This window comes from Geotrypetes seraphini, chromosome 2, assembly GCF_902459505.1.
Source record: "Geotrypetes seraphini chromosome 2, aGeoSer1.1, whole genome shotgun sequence".
Classification (NCBI taxonomy): Eukaryota; Metazoa; Chordata; class Amphibia; order Gymnophiona; family Dermophiidae; genus Geotrypetes; species Geotrypetes seraphini.
In genome coordinates, this window is record NC_047085.1 from 223,263,991 (window position 1) to 223,289,430 (window position 25,440).

Below are 25,440 nucleotides of genomic sequence, written 5' to 3' on the forward strand. Positions count from 1 at the left end.
GGAGCATTGTTAGAGATTGCTTTAATTTGCTTTTAGGATATATTCCATGAACAAGTAGCAGCATTTTCAAAGCAAACTGGAAATAGTTTGCTCAACATATAATTAAGCTGTGGAATACGTTACTAAAAATATAGGCTCATTCAATTAGCATAGCTAGGCTTAAAAAAGAATTTAGGAACGTTTTAGAGGAAAAGTCCACAAACCATAGGTAGACTTTGAAAAGTCGCTGCTTATTCCAGGGAGTGAGCGAGCAACAAGGAACAATTTATTCTTTGGGATTTGCTGGGTTCTTGTAATTCAGTCTAAGAGGATGCTGGACTTGACATATCTAGGGTCTCATCCAGCATGGCATTTATTTTCTTTATTTAAAAAATTTATCTCTCGCCCAAGACCTGGGCGAGTTGCAAATAACATTAATATAACTCTACACATCATACAAATATCAGTTAAATTATAGAAAGCCTATATAAACAAATGTGTTTTAAGCAATAGCTTTACATAAACAAAGTTCCTAATAACTTATTCCATGTTCTAGCTGCAGTCACTGAAAATGCTAACTGACCTATTGTCACATAGGGCTGTGGAGCCGGTAGATAAATCCTTCGACTCCGAGTACCCAAAATTGTCTCTGATCCCTCGACTCCGACTCCACAGCCCTGTGTACACTATTAATTTTTAAGACACATAGCAGTTTCAGACCTTAATTTTCTACTTGATACTTGTATAGATAGTGCTTACTGTGAACATAATGATACTTGAGCATAGAAAACACGATATACTACGATCAATATTTTATATTATATACTCCATTTTACTGAAAGCCAATGCAGGCAAATATTACAATAATCTAAGGAAGTATAAGAGATTGAATGATAACTTCTAAAAATGTTTCATTCTACGCAACAATTTTAGTTTAAACCATATTTTTCTAATCAAGATATTAACTTGAGTTTCCATAGTTAAACTTCCATTTAACCAAATCCCCAGGAGTTTAATTTCAATTTTAAGTTTAGCTTCCATGTTATGGAGTCTCACCGCTTCTATGAAGGCTGCTTGATCCCCACTCTTGTTGTACTAAATGTGATGGTGTTAACCAAATTAAATCTGACTTATCCAAATTTAACTTCAGGGAATATGGAGACATCCAGTTGAAAACGCCCATGAATATCAATTAGCAAAATGCTGGCACTACGATCTTGTGACCACTATCTCAGGCTCAGAAAACTTTTAAAATCATTTCTCTACCAAGACAGGGAGCCTGAAGAAACTGAATGGCAATTGTAAATTGCCTAGAAGATTATCTAATGCACAATTCTTCAACCGCCGGTCCGCAAAAAAATCTTGCCGGTCCGCAAAGGATTCAGGACCCCGCCGAAGCAAAAGGTACCGGCGTCAGCTGACGTGCAACTTCCTGTTGCCGTCGCTATGCCGGCACTCCTGCCTGCCACCACCGACTCCTGCCGCGTATGTCTCCGCACCCCCAGAAAAGCAGCGGCAGGTCTGTGTGCTTTTAACTTCGGCACACAGCTGCCCCTAGGCAGTATTTTAGCGCGGTTTCATGAGGCAGCATCAGGGCCTTTGGTAGGCCGGCCCACATCGCATCATCGAAGCGGGCCGGCCTACCAAAGGCCCCGAGGCTGCCTCATGAAACCGCGCTAAAATACTGCTTAGGGGCAGCTGTGTGCTGAAGTTAAAAGCACACAGAGCTGCCGCTAGCCTACATCGAGGAAACATTTGTTGGAGAGGGAAGGAGGGAAGGGAGTAGAGGTGCTCCTAGACAAGGGAGGGGAAGGGGCTACTTCTGGCAGGGGAGAAGGGAAAAGGAAGGGATGAGAATTACTGTTGGATAAGGGGAGGGGGAAAGGGAGAAGGGGTACTCCTGGACAAGGGAGGGGAAGGGGCTACTGCTGACAGGGGAGAAGGGGAAGGGAAAGGGAAGAGAGTTACTGTTGGATAAGGGGAGTAAGAAAGGGAGAACATACTGCTGGAACATTGGAAGGAAACAGCTGGCAGGGAGATTAGAGGAGGGGAAGGAGTCAGGATGGAATGGAGAGATCAGATGAGGGAAAGGGGAGAGACAGAGGAATGACAAGGTAGAGAGAGATTGATGCTGGGAAGGGGGGTCAGATAAAAAAATAAGGAAAGAGGGACAAAGATGCTAGATCTGGTGTAGGAGAGAGGGGCATAGAAAGAATGCAGATACCATATGGGAGGGGTAGGGGTAGAGGGCAGACAGTGGATGGAAGAGGCAGATGCTGGATTGAAGAGACAGAGGGCAGACGCTGGATGAAAGAGAGTGAAAAGACAATGAAAGCAGAAACCAGAGACGACAAAAGGTAGAAAAAAATAATTTTATTTCTATCTTGTGATTAGAATATATCAGATTTAAAATATGTATCCTGCTAGAGCTGATGTTAGACATAACTGGGGAGTGCAAAGCCCAGGCAGTGCGTCTTTAGCTTCCAGCTGGCTTAGGGCTTTCTCTGACCAGGAGGCAGTTGCCCTAGTTGCACTCCCCCTAACACCATTCCTGCCATGTGTGACTGCGGTATTCTGTTAGCATGATATTTGTGTAGCATTCTGTAATAATTTGGCTTATTCAGTTTTCTTGATAGTAGAGGGGATATATGTGAAGGGGAGGGGAGACGGGGGTTTTGTTGATCCTTGCCCTGTATTATTTATATTTATAAAATGACAATTGTACAGAATATTGTTTCTTTTTATACTTTAATAAAATATGTTCAGTATAAAATCATAACTATTTGAGGCTTGTGCGGATGGGATCAGATGGTTAACGGGACCGAGCTCGCGAGGACAGGGCGGCAATGGGGATTTTAAAAATTTCAGTCTTATTAGTTTGCCGGTCCACGAAATAACTATTTTATTTCCGCCGGTACATAGGTGTAAAAAGGTTGAAGAACACTGATCTAATGTAACTCATGGAACAAAATGAAGAGCCAACAATGACTTATTTGTAGTTGTAACTATGTATTTGTAACTACAACCTAACTGTATTAATAGTTGTACTGATCTACCTGTACTAGCAATCATATTGAATGTCCTTGTCAAACTGTCCATTGTAACTTCCTGGGTAACTGACCCAATCTCTTGAATTGTAATCCAAACTTGAATTGAATAGGTAAAGGCGGAAGAGAAAACCTGATTAACATAATGTAATATATATATGAATATCATGTCTAATATTGTAATAATCTTAACAATTACACATAGAATCGATGGAGCTCAGTACTAATTTTCATTAAATATAACTTTGCATAAGCAAATCTGTAGCTTTGTTACTTCCACTGTAGTCTTCTAGTTCTTAAAACTTGAATTTCCCCTCCTCTCCCTATAAATATCCAGCGCTTAACCCTTTGAAATGAACATAAGAACATAAGAACATAAGCAGTGCCTCCGCCGGGTCAGACCATAAGTCCATCATGCCCAGCAGTCCGCTCCCGCGGCGGCCCAAACCTGTCTGAATCACCAGAAGGGGCCCCCTTGCCACCTTGGTTTCCCATTTAAGTCCTATCTTCCCATCGAAGTCCTAACCCTCCGGTCTTGCACATGCACGACCTGGTTGGGTTTCTATACTTATTTCCTGGATACTTCTCTCAGTATCCCACGATCCCTTTATCCCTCAGGAATCCGTCCAATCCCTGTTTGAATCCCTGTACCTTACTCTGCCTGATCACTTCCTCCGGTAGCGCATTCCAAGTGTCCACGACCCTTTGGGTGAAAAAAAACTTCCTTGCATTTGTCTTGAACCTATGAAAAAGTATAATAAGCATCCCTGAAGTATAATTTGTATAAGGCCAAGGGATGATCATTTAGAAAGCTTCCACAACATTTATATACATACCGGTATATAATACAATACATCTAAGTAGCAATTTTAGGGATGTAATTATCCATGTAGGCTACTGTTAAGACATGTTATTTTACCAAATGTCTCATTTTATGCAACAAGATCTAGTTACTAACTGGGGTTAACTATAAAATAGCAGCAGAGACACAAAAATGTGAGCTCAGGGCAAAGTAAATCCAAAAGAATCTTGCACACGGCTAGTAACACAAAAATAAGGTTATTAAGAACATAAGAAGTTGCCTCCGCTGAGGCAGACCAGCGGTCCGCTCCCACGGCGGCCCATCAAGCCTATTGCCTGAGCAGTGGTCCCTGACTATTTCTATAACTACCTCTTGTTCCTATCCCTATAACCTACCTCTACTCCTATCTGTACCCCTCAATCCCTTTGTCCTCTAGGAACCTATCCAAACCTTCTTTGAAGCCCTGTAATGTGCTCCTGCCTATCACAGCCTCCGGAAGCGTGTTCCATGTATCCACCACTCTCTGGGTAAAAAAGAACTTCCTAGCGTTTGTTCTAAACCTGTCCCCTTTCAGTTTCTCCGAGTGCCCCCTTGTACTTGTGGTTCCCCATAATTTGAAAAATCTGTCCATATCTACTTTTTCTATGCCCTTCAGGATCTTGAAGGTTTCTATCATGTCTCCTCTAAGTCTCCGCTTCTCCAGGGAGAACAGCCCCAACTTTTTCAGTCTGTGAGTATATGAGAGGTTTTCCATACCCTTTACTAGCTTAGTTGCTCTTCTCTGTACTCCCTCAAGTACTGCCATGTCCTTCTTGAGGTGCGGCGACCAGTACTGGACACAGTACTCCAGATGAGGGCGCACCATTGCACGATACAGTGGCAGGATGACTTCCTTCGTCCTGGTTGTGATACCCTTCTTAATGATACCCAACATTTTGTTTGCCTTCCTTGAGGCTGCGGCGCACTGCGCCGACGCTTTCAATGTTGTGTCCACCATCACTCCCAGGTCTCTTTCCAGTTTACTTATCCCTAGCGGTGATCCCCCCATTTTGTAAGTGAACATCGGGTTCTTTTTCCCTACATGCATGACCTTGCATTTCCCTATGTTGAAGTTCATTTGCCACTTTTTGGCCCACTCTTCCAGTGTCGTTAAATCTTTTTAGAGATCTTCGCAGTCTTCTGTGGTTTTAACCCTGCTGTATAGTTTGGTGTCATCCGCAAATTTAATGACCTCACATTTTGTTCCTGCCTCCAGGTTGTTAATAAATATATTGAACAGGAGTGGTCCCAGTACCGACCCCTGCGGGACTCCGCTCGTGACCCATTGCCAGTCTGAGTAATGGCCCTTTACTCCAACCCTCTGTTTCCTGTCTGCCAGCCAGTTTTTGATCCATCGGTGGACCTCCCCTTGCACCCCGTGGTTCCATAGCTTCTTAAGCAGTCTTTCGTGTGGTACCTTGTCGAAGGCTTTTTGAAAGTCAAGGTAAATGATGTCTATTGATTCCCCTTTATCCATCTGGCTGTTTACTCCCTCAAAGAAGTACAATAAGTTTGTGAGGCATGACCTACCCTTGCAGAAGCCATGTTGACTTGACTTTAGCTGCCCATTGTTTTTGATGTGCTCACAGATGCTGTCCTTAATCAGTGCTTCCATCATCTTTCCCGGGACCGAGGTCAAGCTCACTGGCCTGTAGTTTCCTGGGTCACCCCTTGAATTCTTCTTGAAGATGGGCATGACATTTGCTATTTTCCAGTCCTCCGGAACCTCTCCAGTTTTTAAGGATAGGTTGCATATTTGTCGAAGTGGCTCTGCTATTTCATTCCTTAGTTCCTTGAGTACCCTTGGGTGAATGCCGTCCGGACCTGGCGATTTGTCGCTCTTTAGCCTGTCTGCCTGAAGACATCCACTCGGCTCACTTTAAAAACAAATAGATGACCAATGCAAAGGTTGTTGTTCCTCTGCTAATTATGGTGCCTTTCATAACAATGAGCAAAGAAATATAGTAACACAAGGACTACATCAAGAGAGCGAGAGAGAGAAGAGGAGATTGTGCACATGGATGGTGAGGAGGGGAAGGGCAGAGAAAAATAGATTGAGAAGGAAGCAGAAAAATGGAAGAAAGCTGAATGGTTTATTTGGTTATAGCCCCCCTTTAACAAGGTGGGTTACAATACCACATTCACAATAAAATATTATAAAACAGCCATCTATAAATTTCATCAACATATAATACAGTTACAACAAAATAAAGTGCTTAGCGTCCATACTTCATGATGGAAAAAAGATGTCTCTTCAAAAGTTTCTTAAAAACTGTCACATTCTTTTGCTTTCTAATGTGCAATGGGATCGAATTCCATGCTTCCGGACCAGCACAAAAAAAATCTCACATTCTTGTAGCTTGTAACCTTGTCTGCTTTAAAGAAGGGACATGCAACTCCCTGGCTTGAACAGAATGTAAACTGAGTGATGGCACATACTCAGATTTATAATTGATTAAATATTTTGGCACCATTCCTTGAAAACAAAGGTAAGTTTATACCGAATCCTAAAGTCAACTTTCAGTCAATAAAGTTTCACATAAAACTCAGACACATGGTCAAATTTCCCAATCCCAAACAAAATGCGAATTATCGAATTTTGAGTAAATTGTAAGGCATGGATCACATTTGTTGGAACACCAAGTAGCACCAGATTCCAGTAGTCCAGACTGGACAATACTACTGATTGCAGAATGCGCTTAAAATCAGCATCCGTCAAATAAGATTTAAGATTACTCAGCAATCATAATTTAAAATAGATCTTCTTGACCGTAGCAAGAATGTGAGATTGAAAGGTCAAATGTGGATCCAATATGACCCCTAGGTATTTCACCTCAACTGAAAAGTGGATAGTTGTTACTAAGACTTTGTACAAAATCCGAAATATTTATATTCATGGCCCTGGATAAAAGCATCACTTTTGCTTTGAAACATTTAACATAAACTTATTTATATCCATCCATCTTTTCACTAATTTTAACATTCCAATAGATTTTGACAGCATTTCTTCGATCGGAAAAATCAGTTGTATGTCGTTTGCATACAATCTGTAGGTGACACCGAACTGTTGCAATAGTAAACACAGAGAACATATTGTGACAAATCTAGCGCTATCCCTAGCTTTGACACAGTGGTGAAGAAGGTAGATAGTCCCCGAGGCAGGAGAGCTGGTCAGGTTGGCCCTGCAGAATATGGAAAGCTGACTTCACTTGGACTTTCCCAGGAGCTAAGAAACTACAGCTCCCAGAAGGCCAGTCTCAGCACAGGAAGCTGTGACTGAGACAGGCACAGCTGCAGAGAGTTTTCTCTCCCTTTCCCCTCGTCAGAGCAGGGAGGGGCGAATTAGAGGGGGTTAAAACAGAGCAGCTAGGAGGCTTCAGGAGGAGGAGGAGTCGAGGAGGCTTCAGGGTGTGCTCGGTGGAGAACCCTCTCCTTCTCAACGGAATGCTGAGGAGCTGAACCAAGACTGGCAAATGTTGGACACAGAAGAGCTTACTGCTGACCCAGGGAGTGAGGAAGGAACCCCAGGGGAACCCATGGAAATCCAGGAGAGTCTGGTAGGACCGGAGGAGGTGTCTATGGACATTGATAAGCAGTAAGGGGATGTGTATTGCCTGTGTCCACAGTAGTGAAGCTACCAGTTATGCCAGTGATAGTTTAAAGGGGAGTTGTAGTTCTCTCCCTGCTGATAATGAACTGTTAATTGCTGCTTGAAAGCTTTAGTTGTAAAGCTAGCAAATGTTGTGGCAATTTTTTTTGTTCTCTCTGCTAGCAGCCAAGCTGAGCCGAGAGCGTTCTTCCTGACAGCTGTGCATAATTAATTACTTGCAAGTCACAGCAGGGAGCTGTGCTGAGAGCCTGCACGGACCTTGTGAATTCTGTGCTAAAGAAGAGAATATGTTTTACAGAACTACAGTATGTGATAAGCCACGTTAGGCTGTGAAAACCAGGTGACATGCTGGCCACGTTTTTTGTTGCACAATTTTTGGGTTAAAGTTTGTTTCTGTTCTGAATTTTTCATGCCTGTGAAATGACATAGCTGCTGGAGCTGAAGCAGCTCAGTGAAAGTTTCTAAATCCAAACTGCTCTGGTGAACAGGACTGTTTATAGATGTGCTAACAAAGTCCAGAGGCTGTGGAACTGTAGGTTAAGATGGGACACACCCAAAAACCTGGACACTGGATTTCTTTGAAAGTTTTGCTCTGTTTGAACAGCTTGTGTTTTGCCTCATAGTTTTGAGTGCTTGTTTTGAGGTCTGCTAAGATGAAGCATTTTTCCTTTTGTTCAATGCAACCAGTGAACATAATAAAACCTTTGTTTGATTATTCTACTATACTGGATTTTGAGGTGTGTGAGTTTCTTTTCCCTTGCCTGTTTTTCTTTTGGTAATGTCAGGGAATCTGATATTATACCTTAGACAGACGCCTAAGAAGGCCTGAAGGGTACCCTGGTTAAAGGGTACACGTATGGACAGGAACAGTCACAGTGTTCCAGCTCGCTGCTGTGAACAGGAGCTGGGCAGGTGTGACAATATGCATATATTAAATAGTATCGCTGAAAGAACCGACCCCTGAGGAACACCAGTCTTTACCTCTCTTTGACCCGACAGTTTACCATTGACAAAGACTTCCTGTCTCCTACCATTCATAAAAGAACTAAGAATTAAACCATGTGTGAACAATGCCCCCCAGTCCAACATCACAGTCATCCTAGTAATATCACATGGTCAAGAATATCAAAAGCAGCCGATAGATGGATGTAGGGCAAAAAGTGAGGAAGAGAAAAAACAGCAAATGGATAAGAAGTTCCTGGAAACAGAGTTGAAAATTCTTAGAAAAATAAAATCACCAAACAAAGAAAGGAAAAATGATTTTATTTTCAATTCAGTGATTGAAATATGTCAGTTTTGAGAATTTACATCTACTGTCTATATTTTGAACTGTTCAGAAAGAAATGCATTTGTTTCTATTTCTCAGGTGTTGTACTGCATGCAGAGTCTAGCATCTTAGGGCTTTTTTGTGAATACTAGGACTTTTAGTTTGTGGTCCTATATTTGCATATGGGTTATCTGTGTTCTGCATTGTATGACCAAGGCCAGGTGTTCTGGTCGGAATGAATGTTGAGAAGCGCTACTGGCCCCAAGTAGGAAGATACTTGTTTGCTCCCTTTCTGCCTTTTTGGACCTAAAACAGCCCTCACATAAAAATTATCAAAGCCCACTGCTCTAAAGCAAAGATAAGTGCTTTTCTTAAATATTTCCTCTTGTTACTTAGAACTTCTAGCTGTATTAGAAAGGGCCTCTGTTGGGCTATGGCACCATGACCCTTTATTCACAATCATCTAAGTTTTTCTCATTTTATATGCCCTTCCCAGGTCATAGTCACTGTAGTCCCACCAGGGATCCCCTTCAGAAACCTTCAATTCTAGATCTTAAATCTGGTCAATAGGTCTTATCACACCACACTGCCTGTATGTAAACAAAAATGTCAACAACTAGAAAGAAATTCATGCCTTGGAATCAGAGCTATACACAGATAATGAACAATCTTTAAAGAAATCACAACAGCTTAAAATATATTTAGTAATACATAGGGACATTTTCAATAGTGCGTCTAAGTCTAACTTTGGTTGTTTCTTGCAAAACATCCAAAAATCAGGGTGAGGAAACTTCCATTATCGAAACCTTAGGACATTCACATTTTTGTTTTTCAAAAATGACCTATTTAGATGTCTTGGCCCTTAGGCCAGCTAACTTTTTAAAGCTATTTTTGAATACAAAAATGTTCAAGTTTAAAACATCCAAATCAAGCCCATTTGGACATGGGAAGGACCAGTGTACACACTCCTTCATTGATGACATACCTACCACTAGGAGCAAATTGCAACACTCGACCACAACCCTGCACAACTGCTTATTCAAAATTAAACAATGGATGATCTCAAACAAATTTCAACTGACCACCTCCAAGACTGAACTACTATGGTCTAGGAAATAAAAATGCTTCCACACCTGCCCTTCCCAAACATGGGAATCAACTACCTTGGCGGTAAAAGATGAAGTATGGAGTCTAGGAATTACTCTTGTCTCAAACCTATCACTCTCCTAACACATCTCACAAGTAGTCTCTTCATCCTTCTACTACCTCGACCAGCTCTGAAAGATAAAGAAACTACTTCAAGGAACAAGACTTCACCCAACTATTCTATGCCTTTGTCCTTACAGGCCTGGATTACTGCAACACTTTCTTCAACAGTTTTAAAGCAAAAAACACCAAACAACTACAGCAACTTCAAAATGCAGCAATAGGACTACTGAAAAATCTACAAGCCCATGACCCAGTCTCTCCATCACCGATATCAGCCCACTGACTGCCCATAACCAAACACTACATTTTCAAAGGCCTAGTGTTGGCATATAAATCCCTCTACAATATGACATCCAAATACTTCTCAGACAAACTTCCTCTTTACATCCCAAAGAGAATGATATGATTCCAAGATGAAATATGCCTACATACATACACTCCCCTCCAACTCCAAACAGAAACGATCCTATTCCCATTTCTTACCAAACAACTGGAACAGCCTACCTCCTCATATCAGAGCCCTTAAAGAACTTCTTAACTTTAAAAAGCTGTAAAAAACCTACCTTTTTGCCCAGTCACTCACTCAACCCTTCACCAGCATTAGTAAGTACTGTAATCCATGAAGATATATTGCAACACACTATATGTAAAGCCTATATTGTGACACTGAATGTAAACTATAACCCGTTCTGAGCTCTTTGGGGAGGACGGGATATAAATCTAAATAAATAAATCTCCTCTCACAGACTTCAGTATCAATATCATCCCAACCTGCTCATGGAATGAAATCTTTAACCTCTACTGGGAGTCTGGCAGAGCAACTATAACCTTTTTCTTAAAAAAAAAAAAATTCAGCATTGTATTTTAATTCTACCCTCTTCTATTCTCACACTAAATCTCTTGCAATAAAACTTTTTTTTCCCAGTCTGTTTGATATCTTAGAAACATTTGAATGTCTTTCTCTCGCCATTTCCTTAAGCATACATATTTAGAACTTTAAATATGACATTGCAGGAAAACGGTACAGAATCATACACTATGTCAGGGGTCAGCAACCTGTGGCTCCTCTTGCATGTGGCTGTGGCTCTCAAGGCCCAGACCCTTTAATCCCCCCCTCTACTGTGGTACCTTGTGGTCCAGCGGGGGTTTTTATGGTAGAAGCGCAGCCCTCTTGCTCCTGCCTCCTCATGGCTGCCTTTTAAAAAAGAGCTGCCATGACCTCTTGCAGCAGTTCACGGAATTTCCTGTAGTACCACGAGCTGCTGCAAGAGGTCATGGCAATCATTTTAGAAGGCAGCCACGAAGAAGCAGAGCAAGAGGGCCGCACTCCTGCCAAAAAGACCCCTGCTGGACCAGCAGGTACCTCGGTAGGTCCAGAGTGGGGGGGGGGGAGTCATGGGGTTGGGAGGGAGATTAAAGGGTTGGGGCCTGGAGAGGGGAGAGAACCTTGGCTATGGGTTGGAGGGAAGAGCAGGGGAGAGAAGCTAAACCTTGAGGTTCTTTGTAAATCTTGGATCAAACATTTTGGATAAATTGGCTCTTTGCTTTAAAAAAATTGCAGACCCCTACACTATGCTAGTAACTTGCTTTTGGGTTACATCTCCTCCATCTATATCCTTCTGGAGATGAAGATTCATAAACCTAATCCGAAATATCAAGAAGCGATCTCTGTGGCGATTTTAATCGAGGTACAATCAGCACCTTTTTTTTTAGTGTTATCTCTGGTCCTCTGGCTCGAATTGTATGATATCCTTGTCATATTTTCCATTTCCCGCTTCTTTTTCTCAATATAAAATTTAAGAATAAATGCTTAAGTATAAATATATTTAAAAAATATCAAAGGTTTTCCTAATCATTTATGTATAAACTTTAACTCTATTTATAAAGAAAAAAAAAAACTTGTGTTGAATATATGCCAAAATATATGAAATAATAATAAATCGGACAAACTTTCTCCCCATCCCAACCATCGGCTCTGTCCCCATCTGCACAAGCCTCAAACACTTATTATTTTATATTTAAATATTTTTATTAAAGTATAAAAAGGAATAATTTTCTGTACAACTGTTTATAAATCACAAATAGAATAAATCACAAATAGAAAACACAACTGAAATAACCCCCTCTTTTGCCAACTCTACTCTTCCAACCTCAATAATATCTGACTTCTACTACCCCAAGGAATGCTAATCCAACTCTGTTCAAATGTCCAGGTGAACAAAATACAACCTGATCTGTATGCCCTAGCAAGGGAGATATATGCCCTATGAAGCACTGTTATGATTTTTTAATCTGTGGATGAATAATAAGTCACCAACAATCTCAGGATTCAATCTAACTCTCCTGTCTTCCACAGCCCATATCCTAATAGAAGATGTTCTCTCAGAAGATATGCTGTTAGCAGGTACGCATACAAGTAATATTATACAAGTTTTGGCCAGCACTTTTGCTTGTTTTTCCAAAAATTTAAATTGTCTTCTTCTGCATCACTTGAACATAAATATACTGTCTAATTCATTAAGAATAGCGTTCAAAGGCGGTGTTGTTCCATAAAAATCATTCAGAAAACTGCTAACATCTATTTTCATTCTTTTAGAAGGTGATCTTCCACAGATGAAACGTTTTTTAGAAATGTGGATTGTGGAGGACCCAGAGTTGATGATATTGATGGACTTGAGCCTTCCATTTTGATCTAAATTTGGTACAGCCTGCTCAAAGATTTGGTTGCTTGTGTTTTTGTATCATCCGGGAAGATAATTGGATTGTCTTTCAGACGTGGGTGTAAAAGAGAATCAACACCGTGTAGTAGATGAACAGGAAAATAAGCGTCAATTAAGTGTTGGAAATACTCCTTGAGCAACTGCGTATGTAATGGAAAGACACTGCAGATGGTAAGAGTCTGATTAGCACAGTGTTTTTCAACCTTTTTTGGGCAAAGGCACACTTGTTTCATGAAAAAAATCACGAGGCACACCACCATTAGAAAATGTTAAAAAATTTAACTCTCTGCCTATATTGACTATATATAAAGTAATTCTCTTGAATAGGAATCAAATAAACACAAAGAAAGTATTTTATAATTACTTTATTATGAAATAAAAATTATAAAAATTATAAAATATTTTATTCAGTGCGAAACCTGGGCCTGTTTGGCTGAACACAAAGCTGATATTCTGGCTGAATCGAAGAAAGACACACACGTAGCTCTTCGTCAACAGCTCTCAGTCTCTCTCTGTATTTGGTTTTTATAGCATACAAAAATAGACAAATATACCCTCCATCCTTTTTATTAAACCACAATAGTTTTTAGCGCAGGGAGCTGCGCTGAATGCCCAGCGCTGCTCTTGACGCTCATAGGCTCCCTGCGCTAAAAACCACTATTGCGGTTTAGTAAAAGGTGACCATATTGTAAAATATAGACAGCAGATATAAATTCAGAACTGTGCATAGTAAGTGAAGGGAAGTTTTCATCTCTGGGAATTTACCCAGTTAACTATTAAGTTATTTGGGCAAATTCCTTTGAAAACTGTGGTAATACTGCCTCCACTTTGCTAAATTTAAAATAAAATCATTTTTCCTACCTTGTCTGGTGATTTCTGGTTGCACTTTCTTCTTCTGACTGTGCATCCAATCTTTCTTCCCTTCTATCAGCCAGTATGCTTTCTCTCCTCCACACCTCATTCCCTCCCCCAACTTTTTCTTCCTCTCTCCCTGACCTTTCTTTCTTTCTTTCTTTTTTTCTGTTTCTCTTCTTTCCTTCTGTTTCCCTGCCTGCCCCCTTTCTTTCTTTCTCCCTGCCGTTCCCCAAGCCACTGCCACTACCGCTGCCATCGGGGAACAGGACCCACCAATGGATAACAGGCCCCAAAGCCGACTCCGACGCATGCTCTCCCTGACGTCAATTCTGCAATCGGAGAGGAAGTTCCGCCCAGCCAGGCAGCGATTGGCTGGCCCGAACTTCCTCTCCGACTGCAGAATTAACGTCGGGGAGAAGAAGACTTATCGGCTCGATAGATTAGATCGCCAAGACAAAGTGAGTCCTGGGTGATCGACTCACTTTGCCTTGGCGAGCTACTGGCGCCCCTGCCTCGGGCCCCCTGTCAGCTCCGGGCCCGGCGGCCTTGCGGCACACCAGGCAACATCTCGCGGCACACTAGTGTGCCGCGGAACAGCGGTTGAAAAACACTGGATTAGCAGACAAGCCCTCTTGCCACATCAATGGCAGACAAAACACAAATGTCATTTAACAGTGTTTCCTTTAAATCCAAAAGCAGTTCTGTAGATTTTTTTTTATCACTGAGCTCAGTTGCCAGTTGTCTAAAATGTGTTACTTTTTTACATATTTGATGCTGGCATTTTATAAATGCTGTTCTATCTAGTTTGAACAGCCAATTATTTAAGGCTAATCATGTTCTTCTAGAAAATGGTGTTCTGGAAGGCTTCTTCACTGCTGCCGCAGTTACCCTCAGGTTGCCAACCCTGTGTCATTCCCTATTTGGGACAAACTACTCTGCAAACAGAAGAAACCATGGTACCTGGTTGATTCTGCTGCCCTCTAGAGGATAGTGATGGCAATTCATGTTACAGTGACAAAAAGAATGCCTTATATTGGAAACAAACGCATACATTACATTACACTGATGTAATGTAATGTATGCGTTGGTATACAATGCTACAAAACTATGTATGCGTTTGTATATGATGCTACAAACTATGGATTTACTTCTATTAGTGAATCCCAGAGAAAATATAGAGTGGTAATTTCTAGGCTTGATTCATTTAGTTTCTGCATAGCTTGTATAGACTACATGTACAGCCTGTTTACCGCATGTACAACCTACTACCGCATGTATAGCCTGCCACCGCATATTTAGACTGCTACCGCATGTATAGCCGGTACTGCCCAGGACTGTTACCGCATGCATAGCCTACTACCGCATATATAGCCTGTACTGCCTACTACTACCTGATACAACTTACATCCCAGTACACCTCACACAACATGGCAATTTTTAACAAACACCAACTACTACTAGGGATACTGTACCTAATATGCTCATTGAAGACAAATCCCATCAACATATTCACAACTATCCCTCCTGGCACAGACCAGCCAAACTATCCTAATCAACAAACTCCCACCAACTACTAAAAATCTATCCAGAGCAAGGCCCACTCCAAATCCCAGTGATCAACACCAACCGCAAACCCCATAGGAACCAGACCAAAAACAGAAACCTAAAAAATAAAAATTAATATACAGTGGTGCCTCGCATAAAGAACGCCTCGCACAGCGAATGCTGCACACAACGAACTTCATGTCATGATTCATACAACGAACTTCGTTTCACACAACGAAGTTGCCCGAGCTTCCACGATCGCTGCCGATGTATTGCATCCTTCCGCGCAGGCACTGCAGGCAGTCGTTAGTCACTGCGCTTAACGCGTTTCACATAACGAACTTTTCGCATAACAAACTTGCTCCTGGAACGAATTAAGTTCGTTGTGTGAGGCACCACTGTATTCTGAAACTCTCACCCCATCCAACTATGAAAACATCACGGGATACTATCTAAATACCCGCTCCGTGAGAAACAAAGCACATGTTATAAACGACTGGATATTGCAAACAAAGCCAGATTTCCTATTTCTAACAGAAACATGGATGGTCTCTGACACAGACATTATCATGAAAGAAATTCTACCACGGAGAAGCAAGATGGCCGGGGTGCAGTGAGGAAACTCACTATCTGTTCTCCTGCTGGAACTTGTTTCCTTTGAGAGTCGGGTTATTTTTATAAGTTGGTATGTCGAAAAGAAGGGGAAGAGCGGCTGTCACAGCCCGGCAGGCTGAACTTACTCCGGGAAGACAGGAGACGATCCCGAGCTTCTTCACTTCTTCACCTTGGGGCGAACAGGCTGTGCCGAGGAAAAGGGAAGTCTCGGCTATCGGGAATGATATTTCACTTAGCCCCGCAGGACCTGAGCCTCCCCAACAGCTGCGAGACTAGGGAATTATGGCGGCTCTGAAGGGACAGGAAGGATCCACCCCGAGAGAGCTGGCTTCCCAGGCAGAAACTTCAGCATTGGAGAAGGCAAAGTTGGCATCAGAGGTTGGAGGACAAGTTCTATCGGACCCCCACTGGTAAGGCCAACTAAGTTCACTCTGGAATCCATCTGGACTGCTTTAGACTCCTTATACAAATTATGTGCAGGAACTCTTCCTTTGGTAAATGCACAAAATGTAAGGATTGATTCTATGCAGGAGGAAATAAAATCTCAGGGGGAAAAGATAGATTGCCTGGACCAACGGGTCCAAGTTATTCAATCAACACAGATTACTTTAATGAAGGACAAATTGCTATTAGTAAGGAAAGTAGAGAACTTGGAAAATTATACTAAAATGTTGAACTTGAGATTACTCAACTTTCCTAAAACTTTAGCAATGACGCCTAAAGACTTATTTTATAAATTTCTGAAAGAGATATTTAAATACCCAGAGAATGGTTTTCCTCCATTACACAAAGCTTATTACCTTCCAGTTTCAAAGAAGGCTTCTAAAACTGAGGCTTTAACTAATTTAAGTCCTATGGATGTTACGAAAATCTTGGAAACCTCAAAGGATGAAGTCATTTCATATTCTACACTTCTGGTGACATTTGTCTTTCAGCAAGATAGAGGCACTTCTTAGGCTGTTTTTTAGGCTTAAAGAGGTGACCTTTATGGACTCTAAGATTTCTATGTTTCCGGATGTATCTAAATTAACTCAATCCCGAAGGAAAGAGTTCCTGGAAATGAGACAATTTGTACTATCTTTGGGGGCTAAGTTTCAACTTAGATATCCTTGTAAATGTTTGATCTTGTTGGATCAACATTCATATATTTTTTTGATCCCCCGCAGTTATGATTTTTTCTTGAGGCTAAAGGAGTAATTCTGTCCAGGGCTCCCACAGTGGAATAAGGTCTAGTTTTCATTTATTTGAAGAAGTAACACTGCATTTTTGTATGGGTTTTTTTTTAAAATTTCTGTATAATATAAGGCCCTACTAATGTGAATTGCTTTTCCTATAATGTGGACTTTTGTTTGAGAGATGATTGATATTGTAACGGAATTTGTTTAGTTCCTTTTTCTTTTCTTCTTTTTAATTAATATGTTAAATCTCTCCTTCCTATATACATACTGTATGAATGTACATTTATAAAATTAAATAAATAATAAAATAAAATAAAAAAAAAAGAAATTCTACCCCAAGGATACAAAATACTCCCACTATCAAGAAGCTGGAAAAAAGGAGGCGGCCTAGCGATTATACTAAAAGAACCCTTTAACTACACTAAGACAGCCTCCAAAACATCAGAAAACCTAGAAATACTAACTTGCAAAATCACTAACGCCAAATTAGAAGAATCACTGACTACTACTTTATGTTATATCCCACCCAAAAAATGGTCAAACGCCAGAGATGAATTCATCGAATTCCTAACCGTAAATACACTAAAAGGATCATACAATTTACTTCTGGGGGACATAAACATACACCTACCCCATAAACATACACCTACCCACACCCACAACCAATACACTTCAATACCTTGAACCCCATGACCAGTGAACCCCATGACCAGGTTCTCAGAGCAGACATGAATTGGGATCACTTTGAATTCCCAAACTGGCACCAGTTCCTAAGTTTATTCAACAACTACCATACTCCAAATCTAACTGCCTTCTTGACGAATGCTCCCCTAAAATCATGACAGTTGCCCCCCCTCACTTCAAAATGGAACTATTCACATGGTTAACAACTACCCTTACAAACAGAACATTAAACAAGGATATGGGACACATACTAGTTACTCCGATATCCAAAGATCTAAAAACCTCAACAGTACTAACATCCAATTACAGACCCATAGCAAGCATTCCCCTTTTCACAAAGCTACAGGAAGAACAGACTACTTAGACAAATTTAACATCCTCAGTGAACACCAATCAGGCTTCAGGAAAGGATACAGCACAGAAACAGTCATAGCTTCCATACTAAACCACCTCTATGATCTTTTCAGCACAGGCAAAAGCGCATTTATTCTGCAACTTGACCTTAGCAGTGCATTCGACCTAGTAGACCATAAACTCATGCTACTATGCCTTGACGCAATAGGAATCTCGGGAAAGGTAATGAAATGGTTCCAAGAATTCCTAACAAACAGATCCTACTGAGTAACCAGCAACGGAAATTACTCCAACCCATGGAAAAACCCATCAGGGGTGCCCCAAGGCTCCCCTCTATCACCCACATTATTCAACATCTACCTCGCATCCTTAGGTCACTTACTACAAAAATTAAACTTAAAACACTATATATACGCAGACGATATATCCATCCTAATCCCCTTAAATAACATCACAAATGAAACTATAGATAACCTCTCACACACAATGATAGAAATTGAAAAATGGACCACCAGCTTCAAACTAAAACTAAACACAGAGAAAACAAAAGTCTTTTTGGCAAGCCCCAATGACAAAATAACGAAAACATTGTTAAAAATAAACAGCCATGAATATCCAATAGCCAAAACCATAAAAATACTGGGCATCACTCTAGATACTCACTTAACCATGGCTGACCACACAAACCTACTGGTGAAGAAATGCTTTTACACGCTGTGGAAGCTAAGGACTATTAGAAAATAATTTGACACAACATCCTTCAGATTACTGGTGCAGTTGCTGATCCTATCTACACTGGATTATTGCAACATCGCTTACCTGGGTATCCCCCCCAAAAAACCAGTACAAAAATTAAGATTGGTGCAAAACACTGCAGTTCGCTTGATCTTCGGATTGAGAAAAAAAGACCACATTAGCCCTTATTACAAAAAATTACACTGGCTACCAGTGGAGGCGCGAATACTGTTCAAATTTGCATGTATCTGCTTCAAACAAGTCTGGGGCCTAGCACCTTTCTACCTGCAAACACACTTCACTCTTTACAACCCCACACGTACCAGAAGCAAAAACATCTTTGCATACCCAAAGATCACAGGCTGCAAATACAAATCCTTCCTAGACAGAACCTTCATGTTCCAAGCAAACAGACAGCAATCCTGGCTGGGAAACCACATAAATAAAGCCAGACAGACCTACAACACATTCCGAAAATCAATTAAAACCGCTTTATTTGACAAATTCCTTGCTTAATCAGATGACCTCTCTCAGGTATTCTTTCCCCTTTCTACCCCAATGTATTATGTAACATCTTTCTTCTCTCATATATTCTTTCCCCATGCTTCTCCAATTTACTATGTAACATCCTTCTTCTTGCATTTTGTAATTCGCTGATTGTCCAGCCTTCTTTCTATGTGAACCGCCTAGAAGTCAGTTTGACTATGGCGGTATAGAAAAATAAAGTTATTATTATTTTGCTATCATGACCAGGAGTTATGAACATAAATGCTGTGTGAACAGACCAAGCATAGTAGCTGATAAGATCAGTTATTCTTTAATAACTGTAGCAGGTGCTCTTCAAGAACAAGATATATCTTTAAAATTCAGCATGGTACCAGAAGGGTGATTGAGGAAATTATAGATCAGTGAGTTTGATGTTGGTGCCGAGCAAAATGGTAAAGATCATTATAAAGATCAAAATAACAGAGCATAAACATAAGCATGAATTAATGAGAAAGAGCCAACATGGATTTAGTCAAGGGAAATCTTGCCTCACCGATCTTTGAAGGGGTGAATGAACATGTGGATATTGTGTATCTGGATTTTGAAAAGGCATTTGAAAAAGTACCCCATGAAAGACTTATGAGGAAATTAGAAAGTCATTAGATAGAGGAGTTAACATCCTATTATGGATTAAGAGCTGGTAAAAGATAGAAAGAGTAGGGTTAAATGGTCAATATTCTCAATGGAGAAGGGTAAATAGTGAGGTTCCCCAAGGTCTGTGCTGGGACTACTGCTTTTTAACAAATTTATCAATGATCTAGAGCAGTCGTTCCCAACCTTGTCATGGAGGACCACCAGGGTTTTCAGGCTAGCCCTAATGAATATGCATGAGGGAGATTTGCATATAATGGAAGTGACAGGCATACAAATCTGCTCCATGCATATTCATTAGGGCTATCCTGAAAATCCGATTGGCCTGGTTTTCCTCCATGAGAGGGTTGGGAACCACTGATATAGAGATAGTAATAACTAGTGAGATAATTAAATTGCAGATGACACAAAGTTGTTAAGTCACGAGAAGATTGTGAAAAATTGAGCGTCAAAATGGCAGATGATGTCTAATTAAAACAAGTGCAAAGTGATGCATGTGCCAAAGAGGAACCCAAACTATAGATATGAGAGCTAAGTGCCATGTTAGGAGTCACCGCCCAGGAAGAGGATCTAGGTCAGGGGCTCTTAAATAGCAGATTTAAAATAAACTCAATGGGTAATTGAACTCTGGAATTTGTTGTCGATGAATGTACTGAAAGCAGTTAGCTTAGCAGGGTTTAAAAAAGGGTTTGGATAATTTCCTAAAAGAGAAGTCCATAAGCCATTATTAAGATGGCATGGGGAAACCCATTGCTTATTCCTAGAACTGTATAAGCAGTTAAAACTGTTTTTCTCCTTTTGATCTTGCCAGGTATTTGTGACCTGGGTTGGCTACTGTTGGAAACAGGATATTGGGCTTGATGGACCTTCGGTCTGTCCCAGTATGGCAATCTTATGCTAAATATTGAAGAACTAAAGCCATTACTGGGCAGACTTGTACGGTCTGTTTCCGTATATGGCTGTTTGGTTGAAGATGGGCTGGGGAGGGCTTCAATGGCTGGGATGGTTTAGATGGATTGGAGTGAGCTTTGACGGAGACTTCAGTAGATGGAACCTAAGCACAATACCGGGCAGAGCTTTGGGCTCTTGTCCAGATATAGCTAAGAAGAAAAATTAAAATTTAATCAATAATTTAAAGAGTGGGTAAGGTTGGGCAGGTCTTTATCTGCTGCTATCTACTTTGTTACAGAAAGGAGGTTACTATCAAATTTCACTAACCCCCAACATTACTCCTTTTACTATTATCTTCTGAAACTCCAAGCCTTGAGGGCTAGAGAATGGAGATCAAGAAGTAGTAGAGAATAGCTGATCCTGATTTATTAGTGTTGAAAATATTTCCAGTCTCCATATCTCTGGGGGAAAGCTCCAGAAGGACCATGCCTTTCTTGGCCAGTAAAGGGCAATCAAGCTCATAGTTCCTCAATTATATTTGAACTTCAGAAGAGTTATCAGAGAATGTGTGTAGAAGCTCCCTCACCTGGAGGAGGAAGGCACCACAGGCTAGTCTGGAGAGAAATGTTTTTTTAAAAAATTTGAATTTGAAGTATACAATCAAAGAATCCACTCTGAATAAAAAATTCAGAAAAATATTAGACAGAAAATAATCTGAGTTACCAAAAAACATATACCTTATAATCCACTGTTAAGAGAAAGATCAAGAAAGAAATGCAATAGGAAGATGGAAAATAAAAGAATAAAGCAAAAGAAGGATTACCCTCCTCTATTCTACATAGGCTAATTTAAGTGACTAGCACTGCGAGTTCCTCTGGATGAAACTCCTTTTCCTTCAAGAAAAAATTGCAATTGAGATAGCTAAAAAATATATTAAAAAATCCACACACACGACAAGTATTTTAAAAGGAAACAAGAAATCTATAGTTAGTCCAAAATAGGGCAGCAAGAGTGATTGTAGGTACACATTTATGGGAACATATTACTCTGGTGTTGCAGAAACTTCACCAATCGTCTGTGGTGCAGAGAATAGATCATAAAATTTTAGTGTTTAAAGATTCTTCATCGGTTTGTTTCAGTCTTAATGGCTTAGATTTGACTGTTTAAATTGTTTAGGGCCCTAAAGACATCCCCAAAAGGGTAAAAGGTCATGGATTTGATATACCATCTTTCTGTGAGTGGAACCAAAGTAGTTTACATATATTATATGTAGGTACTTTTTTGTCATTAGTGAGCTCACAGCCTCCTTCAATGCGCCATCAAAGTGAAGCACATTCAATGCCTCTGCCCTGGGCTCATCCTCAGTGTCTAACTCAATTGAAATAGGCAAAATCAAACATGAGAGATCCTCTAGAAAGAATTTCATGTCTCATGTGGTGAGGAGGGGCTTGAGGTGAAAACAAAGGAATGCTCCTTCGAGGAAAAACTCTGGAGCCTCCTCATACACCAAGTATTCTGAATCTGACTTACTCACCAGGAGACATTCAAGTCTCCACCTGCCTCGAATGACTGATATTGGGGTTGGACCTCTGTCTGGGGTGACAGGAAAGCTTCTATACCCAAAGGGCTGGAGATCAACACCTGCACAACAGTGACTGATTCAGATTCACCACCTGCAGGCAGTGAGTGAGCCTCCAGGATGGGCTCAACTGTTTTAATCCTTAGAATCAATGTCCTCAATGCCACTGATTCTCACTAAAGGAGTATTGCATCTCCTTCTGCAATCTGTCAATGAGCTACGCCTTAAGAACGGCCATTGACAACAAGGGGTGTCTGTTTTTTCGGTCATGTTCTCCAAAAGCATCTGAGGTTTACTGGGGGTTGAATGTTTGCTCCTTGAACACTGGTGTGCCCCATCTGATGTTCATGAATGCAGGCTATGATCACATGAGGGGCACATCAAAGGCACCAATGACCTCAGTGCTGTGAATCTCTCGGCACTGAACTTTGACGAAGAGTGATGTTTATGCTTCTTGGCCTCTGCCTGACACAGCATATCAGCCTCCCTCAGTGATGACAAGGATGAATCCTTCCTGGCCCTCAAAGTGGGATGAGGATGCCTATTTCCAATGGCCTCTGCTGATACTTGATGTCCAGAACGATTGAGGCCCTTTCGATGTCAACGTAGCCCCAGTGTCTTATATAGATGGAAACTACAGCTCCTGATGCTGATTGATCAGATTTTTCAGCACCAAAAAACTATTTGCACTGCTGCTCACAACTTCGTATGCCTCTTCTTGATGTCTACAAACAGACTTTACAGAAGGAGGAATCATGATTGAGTCACAGGCACTGCAAGAACCAGTTAAGGGTGTCCATGAGGGAGAGGGTTCTGCTGTACTGCACGTACTGTAAAGCCAATGGGAACTTTCTTGGACATATCTGGAAAAACATCTGCATCAAAATCAAATGGTTCAATTTTGACCAAAGCTACTTGGTCAGGACTTCAGAAAAGAAAGGTGTAGAGGCCCTGTACAATAGGTCTTACACATTGTAGTAGCACTGAATGTGAACTGGACTCTTGCAGAGAACAAGTAAGAGAACAAGTCAACTGCAATGCACTGGAAACACCAACAAAAACACGCCTACACTGCTCCATTGAAAAAGACTGAGCTGGTCCTGTGCAACAGCAACAAGTAGAAAAGTGTGTATGGGCAGTGGAATGCTGACAAAAAATTCTAAAAGATACTCTGGGTAGTGATGTCACTCACATATAAGAATATCTATATCCTGCTCATCCTCTGAGAATATAATATACAGTTCTGTGAAAAACACAAACTACCTATACAATAGTATAAATTGGTAACCAGCGTCTTCAAACATACTTGCGTGCCTCAGACAATATGCCTAGTCATGGAGGGAGAAACCTGGCCTATTTAAAAGTTTTGGGCCAAGCCTCTTTAGAGCATAGAAAAGACATGCTAAATACAGCTGGCTGCTAAAGTTAAAATTGCTATCATTACCCTGAAAGGTAACATATTGCTTTCACAATACCAAATAGGGGCTTCAAAAGGGTCAGGTTTCCCTCGACATGGTTAGACATGTCTGAGATACACAAACACATATGAGCCAAGTTACTTTTAGCTTTTAACCCCAAAATGGTCACTTAATCACTCTCTGCAAACAGCCTTGTTCTCTGATTTTGATTCTTTGCACGTTGGGGGGTCAAAATTGCTGGGCGGTACAAGTTTATTGGTTGTTGCAGTCCACTGAACTTTGCATAGCTTCCACATTACAAAGGGCTGTTCCATATTTCCTCCTCCATGGGCAATATGCCTCCTGCCTTATCATCCAAAATGTGTGAATACTGTGCCTTCACTATCTCTACTTCACTCAGAACTTGTTAAGTACAACAGTCTTGCTACTAGTTATATGGTAAAATTAGAGATGGTAGTTTTGGAGAACTCCTCCACAAAGGCAATACTAAGCAAAGTGATATATAAACCCTCTTCATTCATTTGTTTTTCTTTTGATGCTGCAAGACTTTTTCATTTCAAAAATGAAACTGTCTTAATTTAAACAGTTGGAAGAAGGCATCAGATTCATCAGGCCATCCTGTCCATTTCATAACAAACTGTCCCTGCCCTGCCCTTGTACCTTTTTATTCAGCAGTTTATTTGAATAGCTTTCACTGTAGTCTTCTTTCTGATCTCATATTGGATGTCTCAAATCCTAAGCTATTTTGGAAAAAAACAAAAAAAAAAACCCCTAAAATCTCTAAATATTCCCTAATAACTACTTTAGTCAATCATTTCCTATAGTGTGTTATATTCAACTACTGAAGGGAGGGACATTATCTATGCATCTGTGGCTATGTAGTATGCCAGCTTGCTAATAAACAATGTCATATTTTAGCCTCCCACCTAGATTAGAAAATTGGTGATAGTCTGACAAGGATATATTGAAAATACTGTTTCTTGTATTACCAGAAGAGGAGACAGTTTTAATAATAGTCTTGAAGCAAACTGTGAAATTGAGTCAAATAACCAAGAATTTAAACCAATTCTGTAAATTTAACAAAACCTTTTCACAAATAATGCCCAATTAAAAAGAAACGTAATTATAAAAAGGACAAATTTCTTAGCTTTCTAAGACTTTGAAAAGAAAATTTACAACAGAAAATTGGGCTAGAGAGGCTTGCAACATATTAACACAGTAAAGAGATGAAGCTGAAGGAAGGGTAAGCCGAAAATCATCCTGCAAAGCACAACTGCCTCAAAAAGAAATTCAGCACTGATCCTACAAGTTGCAGAATATGCACGTATATTCTGAAACCATCTCTGAAACTGCTATTAAATTACAATAATTTGGTGAATATCTTGCTCATGAACTATATCAAACCAAGAACAAAATACATACTTGGAAGAAATAAAATCAATCTTTTATTAAAAATTTCACAGTCTGACGTCAACTGTTACACAGACATTAAAAACACCACATCCTTATTAATTATGACTATGCCTAAAATATTATATAAGTTAAAAAGTGGAGTTCTATTAAATGATTACTAATTAGTAGCTCTGATAACTACTAAAGCCTTCCATGCTTCTTCACATTAAGCATATTAATGCATGGAAACTAAGGATTATGGGAAAACATTAGAAAGATGAAAGAGTTGTCTTGCAAATTACTAAATGTTAGAGTTCAAAAAGTTAAAAGATAGAATATGAAAATATTTTGAGTTATCCATAGTTGATTACATTGGAGGATCAG

The 25,440-nt window shown here is 40.4% G+C and overlaps 1 protein-coding gene across 11 annotated transcripts in view; it reads right to left on the reverse strand.

Moving 5' to 3' along the window:
- RELCH (RAB11 binding and LisH domain, coiled-coil and HEAT repeat containing) overlaps positions 1-25,440 on the reverse strand; it is a 403,047-nt gene that overhangs the window by 248,033 nt on the left and 129,574 nt on the right. The window lies entirely within an intron of this gene.